This window comes from Chiloscyllium punctatum, chromosome 13 (genome assembly GCF_047496795.1).
Source record: "Chiloscyllium punctatum isolate Juve2018m chromosome 13, sChiPun1.3, whole genome shotgun sequence".
Taxonomy (NCBI): Eukaryota; Metazoa; Chordata; class Chondrichthyes; order Orectolobiformes; family Hemiscylliidae; genus Chiloscyllium; species Chiloscyllium punctatum.
In genome coordinates this window covers 35,683,254-35,698,179 of record NC_092751.1, presented here as the reverse complement: position 1 = coordinate 35,698,179, position 14,926 = coordinate 35,683,254, and positions in this window count along the sequence as shown.

Here is a 14,926-nt window from a genome sequence, read left to right as displayed (position 1 = left end):
ATATTATGTCCAGTTCTGGTCGCCCGAAAGGACAGATACACAGGCTTAGCAGAGGGTGCAAAGAAGGTTACCAGGATGCTGCTTGGACTGGAGGGCTTGCTTTATGAAGAATGGTTGAATAGGCTCGGACGTTTCTCTCTGGAGAGAAGGAGGAAGAGAGGAGACCAGACAGAGGTGTACAAAATAATGAGAGGAACAGATAGAGTCAAGGTTTTGAGGATTTTCCCCAGGCAAGAATGACTGGTACTAGAACTCATAGTTTGAAAATATTAGGAAGAAGGTATAAAGGAGATGTCAGAGGTAGTTTTTTTTTTACACAGAGAGTTGTGAACGCATGGAATGCGTTATCACTGGTCGTGGTGGGAGCAGAGTCATTGGGGGCATTCAATTGACTGCAGGACATGCACATGCATAGCAGTGAGTTGAGGGGTGCGTAGGTTGCTACTATATTTTACATTAGGATTAAATCTCGGCACAACATCGTGTGTGAAAGGGCCTGTTCTGCGCTGTACTTTCTATGTTCTGTGTTCTCTGGCAAGTGTGAGTCGACCTCTGACAAAACAATGCCAACTTCAAAAGATGTTTAAAGACTTCATTGAGTGCAAAATTGTCAGCACTACAAGTATGTTTTGGTCATTGTTGATTTTTTTTTTCCCTTGACGGGTAGAAGCTTACCCCACTTCCAAAGCTACTGCTAAAATTGTTGTAAATATTTTACTCAAGGTGATTATTACCTGCTTTGGCATTTGCTTTTGTCTACGTTCTGACAATACCCCCCATTATATTGGCGATATTAATGAGGAATTATGTTCATTGTGCTTATTGCCCACAGGTTGCAGGGCTCGTGGAGCATGGTGCCCAGAGTCTGAAAACTAAAATTATCAAATGGACTTATGATACAGGTCTTTCCTGGGTTAGGGTGGAGCCTCTGGTATTGTTCCAGAGGAACTCCTGTGGGGAAAACTCGCTTGTCCGCAGCCGAAATCATCCGAGGTCGAGCTGTCCTCTCGCCTTGGGATGATGCTTTCTACCCTATTCCTTTCAAACATATGACTGAGGATATGTCCTCCTGTGTTCTTTCTTTGACCAAAGCTTTGGGAGATCTTCACTCTAAGGTCTGTGCTGCTCCCCTCCCTCAACAATATCCCAACTGTTGAATATCCCAACTCTTTTATTCTCATCATGATTTGGACAAGCTGCAGCCTCCAATCTCAATGGCAAGGGCACTTCCAGGTTCTCCTCACCAGCCTGAATGCTGTTCAGGTCGCCAGGCATTCCACCTGGGTTCACCGTCATCATTCCAAGGCCATTAGATGAGCCCCTTCCAGGGAGGGTGGGGATGGTAGGGTGGATTGTGGAAGTGGTGATGATGGAGATGGAGACAATGGGGAATTGGAAGATGAAACGGAATCATTTGGTAACAAAGCAAACTACTATGGTATAGCTGCACACTTCGAATCGTAATTCTTCTTCTGTTTTACGTACCCTAATCTTTAATGCAGAACGGCAATTATGATGAAGATCGAACTTAGCCTGTTATGTGGACTCGTTGTCGCTGGCATTAGTGCTGAAGAAGGGGCTTTTTACCCGTGTGATCCTCAGCAACCAGAAATTGTGTACCGTTTAAGTTGAAAATATGTCCTTCTGTGCCTGAGAAACTGATTCATTCGATGCATGGAATGTTACCAAGAATGACTGGCACAATGGTCAACTGCACCAAGAAGATTGGACAGTTCATTTACAGAACAAGTCTCAATGGTCTTTACCCTGTCAAGTGTTTTGTGCCAGTTTGATTTCAGTTGTCCTTTTGGTGTTCCTCGAAAGTGTTGCCTTTACTCAAGGAGGCCTAAATCAGCACATCGCAAAAGAGAAAGGGGGAGATGTCGCCCTTCACTAACAATTTGCTTTTGCAAAGTCATAATAAAATATTCAGCCAGCATGAAGTGGTCTGTTACGCCCTCACATCAGCAAAGGACTTTTTGACCCCTTTCCCCCTCCGGAATCTCAACTACAGAGTATGGAATACCTGTTAGGCACTTATTGGATATAATCTTTCCTTTGATTATTACTTATCCCCACCTGCTAGCATGTGGAATTCCTATAAGTCCGGGAAGACTATGCAATTTGTTACAACTGTACAGGATGTTACAACTGTACACACTTAAATGAATGTGACTATGTTTATTCCATGGGCCTTGGTCCAATGTTCCAACTGCTATTGCTTCTGTGTGGAGACTCGCATCTCATGCATATGCCTACTGGAGGAGTGTGTCTCTGTTATTGGGGATATTCAGGCTCTTTGTGGTGTTTAATGACACACAACTTATTATGAGACCCCTGATGGCACCTCCATATTCTCAGTTTTGGGATGGAAGGAAACAGTCTGGGACAATAATCACATCTTACTGAAACACCCACCACTTTTTATTGAACAGCTTTCACCCTAAGTCCCCAGTGCGACCACATTTTGCAGCTACCCATATTTTCAGGGTAGTCACAAAGAGGAGCCTGATTCATATTGGGAATCTCCTTCCATTATCTAAACTAAACCCGGATATTATTTTTGTCAGCCAAGACAAAGTTACTGTCTTCATTGTTCTTAATGAAATAGGTAATCCCTGTGCTGTAGCTGTAGGGGCAGTTTTCATAACTACTGTCCCTTGCCCAACTACCTGGAAATGGGTCTGGGGTTTCCCTACTAAACGTTCACTTTGACCTGTATTCTGCGTGCATTGGAGAGATGGTATGGCTTTGGGTAACGGTAAAGCCCAGTTTCTGGCTTACACATTTCTCAGTACCTTTTCCTGAGGAGGATCTGCAGGAATCAAAATTGAAACTATCTTATTTGTGGTCTTACTCGCTTGGGAAAGGAGACCGCTTGGACTTAGCAGGAGGTATGCTCAGCAAAACCGGTATGCCCTCGACTACCTACACGGCAAAGAGGGTCGGGTTTGTTCCATAGTAAAGGGCAAGTGTATGATGGGGATTACTGACCTCATAGAGAACATTACCAAACAGGTAGATAACATCTGCACCTTCGACAATCAAATGATAGAAACCAATGCATGGCAAGATGATGTGGGCTGCTCTATCCACGAGTGTCCCCCGAGAGCAATATGGTGTGGGATGGTATAGCCCAGAGTGTCCCCCTGACAGTGACATGGTGTGGGCTGTTGTAGCCCGGAGTGTCCCCCTGACAGTGACGTGGTGTGAGCCGATGTAGCCCAGAGTGCCCCCCTGACAGTGACATTGTGTGGGCTGGTGTAAGCCGGAGTGTCACTGTGTCACTGACTTAAATGGAGTGTCATTGAGTCATAGAGTGATCGAGAATGGGAACTGGCCCTTTGACCCAAACTGGTCTGTGCTGACCATGCTGCCCACTCAACTAATTCCAATTGCCCACATTTGAACCATATCACTCTCAACCCTTCCCATCTATGTATCAATTCATTTTTATATGTTGCTATTGTACCTGCGTCAACCACTTTTTTTTGACAGCCCATTCCATTTCAAAAACACCTCCGAGTTATCTGTATTTAATTGCAGTTGCCAATCCTCAGCTCATTTCCCCATCAGATTAAAATCCCTCTATTATTTCTTATAACGTTCATTGCTATCAATGATACCTCCTAATTTTGTAGCATGCATAAATGTAGTAACCTTCTTGCGAGTACTTGGAGTATGTTGTGCAGTTTTGGGCCCCATATCACAGACCAGATGCACTGGCCTTGGATCTTGTTCAGAGGGGTTTCACAAGAATAGTCCCAGGAATGAAAAGCTTGACATATGAGGAAACTTTGAGGACTCTGGAACTTTACTCAATGGATTTTAGAAGGATGAGGGGAGATCTAATTGAAATATACCGAATACTGAATAGTCTGGACAGAATAGATGTTGTGAAGATGTTTCCATTGGTAGAATAGACTTGGACCCGAGGGCACAGCCTTAGAGTAAATGGAACAGCTTTTCGAACGGAGATAAAGAGAAACTTCTTCAGCCAGAGAGTGGGGAATCCATGGAATTCAGTGCCACAGAAGGCTGTGGAGGCCAGGTTACTGAGTATATATAAGACTGAGATGGACAGGCTCTTGATTGTCAAGGGGATCAAGGATTATGGCAAGAAAGCAGAAGAATGGGGTTAAGAAACTTACCAGCCATGACTGAATAGTGGAGCAGACTCGATGGGCTGAATATTTCAATTTCTGCTCCTATGTCTTATGGCCCCCATCATGCCTTGAATATTCACATTCAGGTAATTTATGTAAATAACAAATAATAAAGGTCTCAGCACCGACACCTGTTGCACACCATTAGTTATACCCCTCCAGTCTGAGAAACAATCTTCAACCATCACCCTCTGCTTCCTACCATCGAGCCAATTGTGACTCCAATTAGCTAGCTCTCTCTGGATCCCATGTCACCTAAACTCACTGACTAACCTGCCCTATGGGACCTTGTCAATCGTCTTACTAAAGTCTGTATATAGATAAGCCATTGTCCTACCCTGATCTATTATCGTGGTTATCTCTTTGAAACAAATTAAATGATTTGTCAGACATGATTTCCCGCACACAAATCCATGCTGACTATTTCTAATCAGACCTTGAATTTCCAAATGTTGGTTCATCCTGTCTCTTATTATCATCTCCAACAACTTGCCTATCACTGAGGTTACGCTCACTGACGAAGAGTTCTTTGGCTTGTCTTTGCTACCTTTCTTAAACAATGGAACCACTCCAGTGGCAAACGGTGAAGCAAAAATCTGTGCAAGAGCCCCTGCAATTTCTTCCCTAGTCTCCCATAACATCCGAGGACGGACATGTTCTTGCCCAGGGGATTTATTCACCTGATTGTGCTTTAAGGTAGCAAATACCTCCACTCTGGTAATACGTGTGCGTGCCAAAACATTCCCACTTGTTTTCCTTATTCCCTTAGTATGCATCATTTGCTCCTGAGTAAACATGGAGGAGAAATATTCATTAACCAATTCCCACCACCTCCTGGTGATTCCACACAGGGACAGCCATGCTCATCAGTAAGGGGACCTATTCCATCCTGAGTCACGCTTCTACTCTTAATATGGCTGGAGAACCGCTTGGGATTATCTTTCACCTTTTCTGAGAGATCAATGTCATGTCCTTTTTTGGGGGGCTTCTGATTACCCTCTTAAGTGTGCTTCTACACTTTGTGTCGTCATCTAAGGATTTACTTAAGCCCGATATCTTAAACCCAATGTATGCCTTCTTTATTGTCCTTACCAGATCCTCAATATCCCTCGCCATTCAAGGATCAGGTTCCCCCTCAACCACCATCTATCTATTGAAAATAATCCTAATTTGTTCAATCTCTCTTCATGGCTGGCACCCTACATACCAGGCAACATCCTGGTGAATCTCCTCTACACCCTCTCGAAAGCATCCACATCCTTTTGCTAGTGTGGCGACCAGATTGTATGCAGTATTCCAAATGTGGCTGAACTAAAGTCTTATAAAACCATAACACGACCTACAAACTCTTATATTCAGTACCCGATCCAATGAAGGAAATCATGCCGTACACCTTCTTCACCACTCTACTGATCTGCCTTGCCACCTTCAGAGAACAATGGACCTGAACACCGAGATGTCTCTGTACCTCAATTTTCCCCAATACTTTTCTATTTACTGTATAGTTCGCTTTTGGATTGGATCGTACAAATGCATCGCCTCATATTTGTCTAGATTGAACTCCACCTATCATTTATCTGCCCATCTCCCCAATTTATCGATATTCTGCTGTATTCTCGGACAGTCCCCTTCACTGTCTGCTACTCCACCAATCTTAGTGTCACCTGAAAACTTGGTAATGAAACAAGCTACATCTTCCTCCAAATCATTATGTATACCACAAAAAACAATGTCCCAGCAAGGGCCCCTGTGGGACACTACTGGTCATAGATCTCCATTTTGATCAGCTCCCTTCCATTATTACTCTCTGTCTACTGCTGCCTAACCAGTTCTCTATCCATCCAGCTAGAATACCCATGCAACTTCACCTTCTTCATCAGCTTACCATGGGGAAATTTATCGAACGCCTTACTAAAGACCATCTGTATGACATCTATATCCCTTCCCTCATCAATCAACTTTGTCACCTCTTCAAACAGTTCTATTAAGTTTGTAAGCCATTACCTTCCCTGCAGAAAACCATGCTAACTATCACTGAGAAGTCATTTTATTCCAAATAGGTATATATCCTATCCCTCAGTATCTTCTCCACGAACTTCCCTACCACTGGCGTCAGGCTCACAGGTCTGTAATTTCCTGGATTATTCTTTAAACAAGTAGACACCATTTACAATTCTCCATTCCCCAGGGACCTCAAGTATTCAAGGAAGCTGCAACAACATCTGTTAAAGCCTCAGCTATTTCCTCTCTCGCTTCCCTCAGTAACCTTTGGAAGATCCCATCCAGATCTGGGGACTTGTCCTTCTTGATGTCATTTGGAAATCACAACACTTCCTCCCTCCTTACGCAGACTTGACCAAGAGTAATCAAAGATCTATCACTAACCTCAACATCCACCAAGCCCCTCTCCTTGGTGAATACCAATGCAAAGTACTCATTAAGAATCTCTCCCGATTTCTCTGCCTCCAAGCATATCTTTCCTGCTTTGTCCTTGAGTGGGCCCTTTCTCTAGCTACCCTCTTGCTCGTTATATATGACCAAAAAGCTTTAAGGTTTTCCTTAATCTTGCTCACTAAGGATATCTCATGACCCCTTTTCGCCCTCTTAATTCCTCACTTCAGATTGGTCCTACATTCACAATTTTCTTCCAAGGCTTCCTATGTCTTCATTCACCTAGATATTATGTGCACATTCTATTTCCGTTTAACTAGTCTCACAATATCACTTGTCATCTATGGTTTCCTAAACTTGCCATTTCTATCCATAATTTTCACAGGAACATATATCTCCTGAACAATAATTAACCTCTATTCAAAAGCCTTCCACATATCAAATGCGGATTTCCCTTCAAACAGCTTTTCCCAATACTCGTTCCCCAGCACTTGCCGAATTTTGCTATTGATGGCCTTCCCCCAGTTCAGCACTCTTCCTTTCGGACCACTCTCGTCTTTCTCCATGACTATTTTAAAACTAAAGGAATTGTGATAATTATTCCCAAAGTAATCCACCACTGTAACTTCCAACGCCCTGCGCGGGCTCAGTTCCCAACACCAGGTCTGGCTTGGCCATTTCCCGAGTTGAATTATTTCTACACTGCTCTAGAAAATGCTCCTGGACGGTCCATACAAATTCTGCTCCATCTAGACCTCTAACGCTAAGTGAATCCCAGTCAATGTTGGGAAACTTAAAATCTCCTATCACCACCATCCTGTTGCTCCCACATCTTTCTGTGATCTATATACATATTTGTACCTCGATCAGTGTTGGGAAGCATGAAGTACAATCCCAGCATTGTTACTGCACCCTTTCTATTCCTGAGCTCTGCCCATATTGTCTCACTGCTCGAATCTTCCATGGTGCACTCCTTCAGCTCAGCTGTGATATCTTCTTTGACCAGTGATGTTTGTCATCCACCCCTTTTACCTTGCTCTCTCCTACGCCTGAAACATTAATGTCCTGGGATATTTAGTTGCCAATCAAGCCATTCCTTAAACCAAGTCTCAGTAACATCTTTAACATTATATTCCCAGGTATTATTCCAAGCCCTAAGTTCATCTGCCTTACCTATTATACTTCTTGCATTAAAACTACAAGTCCCTCTGTGTTCATCCTCTGCTTCATACTTCCTCTTCCCTCAGTCATGCTGATTTCATTATCTAGTTACTTAAGCTTTAGTTACTACCTCCTTACTGTTCACCAAACAGATTGTTTCCCGATCCCCTGCCACATTAGTTTCAACACTTCCCAACAGCTTTAGCAATGCATTCCATCGAACATTGGCTCCACATTGTAGATGTAGACCATCTACCAGATGTAGACCATCCAATTTGTAATATTCCCACCTCCCCCAGAACTGGTCCCAATATCCCAAAAATTGGAACCCCTCCCTCCTGCACCATCTCTTAAGCAACACATTCTTCCTGATTATTCGATCATTCCTACGCTGGCTAGTACTTAACACTGGTAGCAATCCTGAGATTACTACCTCCGAGGTCCTACTTTGTTAAGTTGGTTCCTAACTCCGTAAATCTTTCTTGTAGGACCTCAAGCCGACAGCACATTAATGTGGGGAGAGACCATTCAGGCACATAAAGTATGCTATGTTAGACTGATGAATGGACTCTGTAACTCAAAATAATGATGATCTTGTTCATGTTGATCATGTTTTTTTGAATGTCCTGTGCATTGTAACCTGTACGCTTTACTCTGACCAAATTTATTTTTCACCCTATGATCTGTGTGTCCTTGCTTACTGTCATCTGCCTGTACTGCTCACAAATAAAGCTTTCACTGGCCTTAGGCAGATGTGACAATAAATCTAATCAATTAATTATTTCTCACGCTAACAGTGTCTCTTTTAGAAATATGTGATAGTCACTAATCTTCACGTTTCAGCGCAATCATCCTTCTTTGTCTCCTAGCACAACAGATTAAATACTCAGTTCCATCACTGTCTCCTCATGGAGTCATCATCTCATCTATTAGACTGCTAATACTTGCTTGAGTTGTGCCTGTAGTCATGAGATCGTGCCTTACAAAGGAGATCATACCTATTCACAGTGCCCCAAATACTCTCTCATCAAGGCCCTACAAATACTAGAAGGTGGCTTTAGTTGTGCACTTGAATCATATGACAATGAAGGGCAGCATACAATATAAGATGCTCAATACTTACGGCCTTGGATGTGCGATTTTTGGTGACTCATGATCAAGGACATTCAGGTCCTTTTGAAAAACAACACTTCTCAACCTTGTACTATTTAATCAATACAAAATAAGATGCATGCTGTTTATTTCTCACATCTAAATCATTTCTATGCCTTGCGAATTGTTGTGGTTCAAACACCGAAACTTGCAATATCCCATGAGTAACTGCCTTCAGTCCATAAAAGTGCAAGCATTGCTCCCACTGACCAATTCTCAGTCCATGTGGTATATCCTGATCACCCCGTCTGCCACTCACCAATGTGCTCTAACTTACTTTGCTTCACTTGTTTGCAACAATGTAAAAACGTATTCTGCAAATTCAAATACACCAATCCCACTGGTTCTCTCTTGTGGATGTATCAACCAACACAAACTCCACAGGTTTCTTAACGATGATTTTCGGTTTCTAAGTCTAGGCTGACTGTACCAAGTCACATCACGATTTCCCAAGTGTCGAGTTATAAAATTTCTCATAAAAGGTTCTAATATTTTCCTCAGACCTAACATCAAGGTACCTTTTTTTTTGTTTTACCTCCCACGCTGGTTTTAAATATTTAGGATGACAATAACTACTTTCCAGTCTACAGGAACGAGAAATTCCAGAGTCTGAAGAAATTTGTAGGGTAATCAATACTTCTTTCTTGTCGTTACAACATTTAAAAGACATTTGGATAAGTGCATGAATAGGAAAGGTTTGGACGGATTTGGGCCAACCGCGGGTAGGTGGGACTATGTTAGTTTGGAATTGGAATAGTCAGCATGGACTGGTTGGACCGAAGCGTCTGTTTCTGTTCTATATATCTCTATAACTGAATCACTAGCTGCAATGCCACTTCCCTGAAAACTCAGATGGAACTCATTTGGTGCAGTAACTTGCCAACCTTCAATTCAATTAGTGTTTGAGTAAGTTCACTTTATTAATTCTAATCATGTTCTTATTTTCACCAGTCAATCTGTTCCATATTATATGTAGAAGATTTTCAGTACCTTCCATTATGGAGACAGCATGAAGGTATTACCCTCAGCAGCAGGCAGAGATGGATTCCGTCACTGTGTGAATACATCGGAACACTGCAATTGGGAGATGATGGACGTGAAACACACTCCTGCTCAGAAAGTTCCCGAATCAAGACAGTTCAATGAAACTGTCACTTCCTGGTCACTGACAGCACAGTCCTCTCCCTTGTGTGAGGTTAGAAGTTATAGTGAAACTCATTTTAGTATCAAACTGACTTCACACTTTGCACCTGGCATACGTACAGGTCGAGGTAAGAAAAAGGTTTGTGATCAAAATATGAGTAACGAGAAGAGTTGCCAGAAGAGAATTGTAATTGGAAAGGTGTGGATGATAGTTTATTCACAAACAGTGTTGAGGCAGAAGTGAAGTCTTGGGATATTGTGAAGGTGGGAGTGGACAGGTGTTGTGGTAGACGGAATATTGAGATATAAATCAGCTCAGGATAAAATGGGGTAATCGTGGTTATGAACACTTTCGTTTCTCCTCAGATGCTTGTAAGCGAGGGATATGAAATTCATGGGATAGAAATGGAGATTGTGATTAGAAGCGAAGACAATGGTTTGGATATTTGCCAAATATACACGACAGAGAAAACGATGACATTCACAAAGGGGTTGGAGAATTAGTAAATGGGCAGAGATCGACTCACCAGGAACACCAACAATAGCGAAGACGGGATAGTAACCTGCCTGAATAGTCATCATTACACAGCGTCAATCGAGATGTTCTTACTACACTGAGTTCTCCTCCACCACTACAGCTTCCAATATAAAAACTGCTTCTGGGCACAACTGCCCTGAACATACACAAGAAATGTGGATTTCCTTGGATTTTACTCTCACAGCTCTTGCCAGTTCATTCTTTATCGTTTACACAATGCAATTCTACAATCTGTTTGTAAAGATACAAACATCTTATTGCACAATTTGTATGCTTTTTCGTTTTGAGATTTTTTGTAGCCTTAGCGCAAAAGTAAGTGTTCTGTTTAAATTTGTCCTGGTTATTGTGATTCAAGGGTCAGACACAGTACGTATTTTTCATGGGTTAAGAAACAGAAAGGAATAGAAGACAGTGGCTGTGGAGACTGACGAGGAGTAAAGTGACATCCCCACCAGTCCCCAATGTCTGCTTAACAGACAGAATAAAATAAAATGCAGTGAAAGAAACAGAGTATTTTCAGAAGAAGGAATGGCAAGTGACAATGTAAACAAAACAGAATCATTTCAAATGGAATGGCTGAACAGTGATTGGTATGTGTGTGTATATATGTGTGTGTGTGTGTGTGTGTGCATGTGTGTGTCTTTATATGCGTATGTGTGTCTGTGTTTGTGTGCGTGTGTGCCTGTGTGTGTGTCTGCGTGTGTGTGTGTGTGTGTGCGTGTGTGTCTGTGTGTGCGTATGTGTTTGTCTGTGTGTGTGCGTGTGTCTGTGTCTGTGGTGTGTGTCTGTGTGTGTATGTCTGTGTGTGTATGTCTGTGTGTGTGTGTCTGTGTGTGTCTGTGTCTGTGTGTGTGTCTGCGTGTGTGTCTGTGTGTGTGCGTGTGTGGCTGTGTGTCTGTAAAAGTCTGTGCGTGTCTGTCTGTGTCTGTGTGTGTGTCTGTATGTGTGCGTGTGTGTCTGTGTGTCTCTAAAAGTCTGTGTGTGTCTGTGTCTGTGTGTGTGTGCGTGTGTGTGCGTGTGTGTCTGTGTGTGTGCAGATAGATAACATTGCTCATATGTGCGCAACATATTCAGAATGAACAAGAGAGACATACTTAACAAACACGATGCATGTGATGTACAAAATTTATAAAATATTAATATGTTATTTACTCTTCAGCTGAGATGTTATGTTCCCCTTCTCTCAACGTACCGTCTGCCTCCTGCACCTTTCTGGCATTCCCTGATCTAATGTTTCATTCTTATCGGATGGATGTTATAAATTCCTGCTTCTGGTGTTCCAACTTGTTTCAGTGAATCGATTTTCTACCAGGAAACATATACTGGGTTCTTTCAACAGTTGGTGCCTGTCATATTGATGGAGATAAACGTTCTGGCATCAAATCCAGGATTTCAACAGATTAATCTGTTGCACATATACTGTACAAAGGACCACAGCACACAGGAAATGTCCAACCAAATACGGAAGCACATCTAATTCTATCAATCATGTAGAATTTCCTATTTTCACATCTCCACATCAATATTCTGTCTCTCTGTCTCTATCTTTCCAATTTGTTAATAAATCCTCCAATCGTTCTTCGTGTCCCATGTCTCAAACCTCCCTCCTTCAGTTTACATCTATTGCTCTCTTTTGGATCAGATGGCTTATAATTGAGTAATGTAACTAAAAAGACATGAGGGTGGCATTCTCCAGAGTTAGTTGGAAGAGGAGCTGAGCACGGGAATATGGTGAAGCAGGAATGACAGGAGTTTCTGGAGATAATTCAGCAGCACGTCAGAAATTCATCCCAAGGAAGAAGATAGATATTCAGCGAAAGACAAGGGAGCCGTGCGTGATAACGAACTCTGGCACAGCATAAAATTAAACGAAAATGCGCACAATGTGGTGAAAATTATTGGGAATCTAGACGATTACAAAGCCTATAAATTCCATCACGAATAACTGAGAACAGCAAATGGGAGGAGATGGTGAAATGTAATATTACGCTTGTTAATCATGGAAAATAACATTCAAAGAGATTTCTAGATATATAACAAGGAAGAAAGAGAGTAAAGAACAAACAGAGAAATTTTGGAAAATGAAGCTTGAATAGTTATGGGAAGCAATGAAACGGCAGAGGAATTGAATACATTGCAACAATCTTCAAGGTGGAAGACACCAGCAAAATGTCAGAACTTAAAGACAGTCAGAGGTAGAGGTGAGTATAGTGACACCAGTAAGGAGAAGGAGCCGGGGAAGGTGAAGTTGGATCAATCAGCGAAACCAGTTGGAGAACACCCCGTAGTTCTAAAGAGATGCCGAAGGTAATTGTGGAGGCATTGCTGGTGAGCTTTCAGGAAATTTTGGAGTGAGAGAGGACTGGTAAATGTAAGGAGAGAGGGACACAGACGACAGGAAATTACAAATGGCTAGGCAAGTTGAAACGTTTGTACAGAAGGACTGAATGAATCCTTAGGTTTATGAATAGATGCGTGGAGTATAAGAACAAGGAAGTTGTGAAGTATATTGGACGTGGTGTGATTAAGCTCCAGCATAACAAGAGTTAAATTTACAATGCTATTGCGAACAGCAGACTTGAAAGTACAATTAAAACAAAGGAAACCAATTGGAAGCAGACAGGAGCATTCGTGACAAGAGACTGTTTCCTTGACCCTGTAGTGAGAATGTTGAGATAAGCTTGTCAGTAAACAGACTAAAATAAAATGTTTAAAAAGCACAATAAAATCGGTTGCTGCGGATATAGCAATACATATGAAGCTGAAAGAGCACAGCAGGTCAGACACCATCCTAGGAACAGGAAAGTCAATGTTTCAGGCTGAAAGACTTCATCAAGATTGGGCTGGGGAAAGGGGAGCCGGGAAGTAAATAGAGGGAGGGACGTGGGGCTGAGGGAAGCTTAGATGGGATGACGATAGGGGATGCAAGTAGGGGGATAATGTGATTGGTCAGTGGGAAGGGTGCAGCGGATATGCGAAGAAGAAGATGGACAGCTTAGGTCAGGTCAGGGAAGGGGAACATGGAATAAGGCTGTGGGTGGAGAGATTTTGAAGCCAGTGAAGTCAATATTGAGACCAGTGAACTGTAAGCTCTCAAGGTGAAAGATCAGGTTGTGTTCCCTAGTTTCTATTTGTCCTCTCTCTGACAGTGGAGGAGGCCAAGGATAGACCTGTCGCTGGATGAGCACAGTGGGGGGTGGGGGGGGGGGGGGATGTGAGCGAGTAATTGAAATGAATGGCAACTGGAATGTAGGGTTGTTTAAAGCGTGCAGAGAGCAGAAGCTCCATGAATATGTCCCTGAATCTCCTTTTGGACTCCCTGATAGAGAGGAGACCACATTGGGAGTTGGAGACATGCTTGGTGGGGCAGGGTCGGGCTCCGTATGGAGCACCAGTGCTCTGAAGATAACAACCAACCCGACTTTCCAGTTACCTTCCATTTTGATTCCCCCTCCAACCCGTCCGGGGACACGCCCATCCTTCGCCTGTCCACTGTTAGAGGAACACCACCTAAGAGTTTACTTTTGGAGTTGACAGCCCAATGGCCTCAATATTGACAGGAGCAACATCAAAATCCCTCCACACGCAGCCTTATCCCATGTCCCTTCTCCCTGACCAGACCGATCTGTCCATCTTCTCACTCACATATCTGCTCCACCCTTCTCACTGACCAATCACAGTAACCTCATACCTGCATGTATACACCACCATCATGCCTACCCTTCGCCCTTCCATATCCCATCACTCCATTTCTGGGCTCCCCTCCCGTTCGCCAGTCCTGACGAAAGGTCCAAGATCAAAATATTGCCTTTCTGCTCCTCTGATTCGGTCTGATCTGCTGTATCGATCCAGCTCCAAGTTTATTAAGTCTAGCCTCCCGCACCTCTACGACTTACTCTCTTCAAGTTGTGGAAGTAGGTAGTCTACATATAAGAAGAAATACATTTGGACGTTTGAAAAGATCGCGAACACTTTCCTCATTTCTTAACAACCCAACACACACCTTCCAGAAGATGCAGCATTTCATTTGTACTCTTTCAATCCAGTCTCCTGTCATTGCTTCTCACAATGCAACCTCCTTTATATTGGGGAGACCAAACAGAGACTGCATTGAGGAACACTCCCACTCTGTCTGTAGGAATAACCCTGACCCTCTCATTGTTTCCCATTTCAATAACCTACCTTGCTCTCATGCTAACATTTCAGTCCTGGGCAGCTTCAATGTTCCAATGAAGCACAACCCAGGCTCGAGTAACACCTCACATTTCACTTTGGAACATTACAGCCTGTAGGAGTTAGTATTCAATTCCATAACTTCCCAGCATGACGCCATTATGGCTTTTGTCAAATCTTCATACATTCCTTCTCTTGGTCT